General features: G+C 45.1%; 1 protein-coding gene across 1 annotated transcript in view; it reads left to right on the top strand.

Moving 5' to 3' along the window:
* serpinh2 (serine (or cysteine) peptidase inhibitor, clade H, member 2) overlaps positions 1-2,500 on the top strand; it is a gene marked incomplete at its 5' end in the record, with an annotated part of 88,852 nt that overhangs the window by 28,144 nt on the left and 58,208 nt on the right. The gene's annotated exons all lie outside the window — the stretch shown is intronic.

Here is a 2,500-nt window from a genome sequence, read left to right as displayed (position 1 = left end):
ACGTTTCTTCATAAACGTGCGATTCAAAGGTTACTCAAAATAACTTTAACCTCCTGAATGTATCTCTTATACTTTCCCAAGAGTCCCAAACCCTACACTCCTTTCACCTTTTTCCTTGATACTGGAAAGTTTTCCGTGCTTGCAACGCGGCCGGTGTGGAGAGTCTGTTCTCTCACATCACGTTTGCAGATCAGTTAAAAGCGTCTTGAAATTACGGTCAGTAGGCCTATATTCATTACAAATCGCAAACTTACAGCTGTCACGCAAACTGAGAGCTGTTGGAGAGGCATTCAAATGTGTGAACTCAGGTTTGCTACACAGTGAATGGATTTGATGAGTGAGAACGTAACTTCACTAATAGCCTAGCCTACTTATTGATTGATATTTAGCCTATGTAGGCCTATTTATGACTGCAGTGTTGGTTTTTATATTTATATGAATAGGCCTGTGTGTGTGTGTGTGTGTGTGTGTGTGTGTGTGTGTGTGTGTGTGTGTGTGTGTGTGTGTGTGTGTGTGTGTGTGTGTGTGTGTGTGTGTGTGTGTGTGTGTTTAGCCTACATAGCCTATAAATAGGCCTATTTATATAGTATAATATTTATACATAGACCTTTATATAGGCCCTATGTATAGACCTATAATATAATATATATTATTAGGGATACATTAGGCCTATATTATGATAATAAAAGAATATGGGTAATATGTAGCCTAGTGGGCACCGGGACACTCTGCCCTGAAAAAAATGGACCTCTACTTCAAAAAGGTAGTGGAGGAGGCCGTGGTGTGCGGGGGGGTGGGTGGTTGTCTGTGGCGTTCCGGGGGGTGGGGGTTGCGTGGTTGGGGGGGGCCCACTCTAGTATCTTGCAGGGGGGCCCCAAGTGTTTGTGTTACGCCACTGAATTCAGTCTGTAATTCACACAACAGAGACAGTCTCTCTCTATCTCTCTCTCTCTCTCTCTCCCTTTTCCTCTCTTCATCCTCACGCCCATTCTTTGTGTTGTCATGGTGAGATACGATGTGATGACCCCATCTTGTCACCCCGCATTGTGTGGAGTATACGGAGCACATCTCTGACACAGTGACATGCAACATGGAGGTCGACCCTATCCAATCCATAAAACATGCACACACACACACACACACACACACACACACACAACGCACGTGCACACGCACACACACTTTCAATGAATGTGACGCCTGTTGCATTTTCGGTGCATGGAACACTAACTACATGTATGTTCCTGCCTGCCTGTTCGTTCATCCGTTTGTCTGCCCGAGAAGGAGGAATGAAGAGAGGACAAAACAGGAATAGAGAGAGAGAGAGAGAGAGAGAGAGAGAGAGAGAGAGAGATGATCAGAGAGAGAGGGTCACAGACAGAGTGACAGGAGAGTGAGATAGATGAAGCAACATGGCCTAAAAAAGAGAACGAGACAGATAGGGGAAAAGACATGACTGTAGAAAGAGAGTTTGAAAGAGAGACGACGGCTAGAGAAAGAGAGCGATGGGAGAGACAGAGAGAAAGATATGTCCACAGACAGAGAGATGGAGAGAGAGAGAGGGGGCAATGTCCATAGAGACAGACAAAAGAGAGAAAAAGAGAAAGAGGGAGAGAGAGGGACAGAGAGAGAGAGAGAGAGACAGAAACAGTGAAAGACTGAGAGAGAGAAACGGAGCGAAAGTCTCTACTTGGGAAAATCACATGTGGCCATAATCTGCTCTAATAGTGTCTTTTATCGAGTCCCATCTTTGTTAGCGCACCTAATGAGTTTAATGGACTGTAATAATACGCTCTGGGCCGCCCCATTTCAACCCACCCCATCTTCACGAGGGGCTCCGAGGCCCCCTATTTATGCTCTCTCAATCACTCGCTCCTCTCTTTTTCTCTCTCCTCTCTAGCTCATCTCTTTATCTGTCTCTATCTCTTTATGGTTCTCTAGCTCATTTCTTTGTGCTCTCTCACTCCTCTCTTCTCTGCCCTCTTACATTCATCTCTCTACCTCATTTCTCTCCCTCCCTTTCCTCTTTTTCATGTTTTCCTGCTATTCTTTCGCCTCTTCCTCTCAGTCTGTCTCATCTCTCACTTCTCTCTTTCTCTTTCTCCTGTTTTTCTCACACAGTCACTCTCTCTCTTCTTTCACATTCCATTTTTTCCTTTTCTCTCCTCTTTTCATTATCTCTCTCTCCCTCTATCTCCTGTCTGCACTCTGCATGTTTCCTTCTTTTCTATTCTTCTTCTCTATAACCTCTTCCTCTGTCGATCTCATCTCTCACACATTCTCTCTTATTTCTCTCTCCCTCATTTCTTTTTCTCTCCTCTTTTCTCATCCCTCTCTCCTCTATCTCCTGTCTGCACTCTGCGGGCCCCTGTGCTGTGTCTGTGTGTCTATTGTGTGCGCCTCCTCTGCCCTTCCTTTGTATGTGTGTAATGTGTATAATTGACCCTGTGCCTGTGTGTGCGGTGGGGATGAGATGAGAATAGCCCTCTCTCTGCTTATT

The sequence above is a fragment of the Engraulis encrasicolus genome, chromosome 21, assembly GCF_034702125.1.
Source record: "Engraulis encrasicolus isolate BLACKSEA-1 chromosome 21, IST_EnEncr_1.0, whole genome shotgun sequence".
In the NCBI taxonomy this organism is placed as follows: Eukaryota; Metazoa; Chordata; class Actinopteri; order Clupeiformes; family Engraulidae; genus Engraulis; species Engraulis encrasicolus.
Note: the sequence above shows the minus strand (reverse complement) of the source record. Positions and strands in the feature narration are given on the sequence as shown.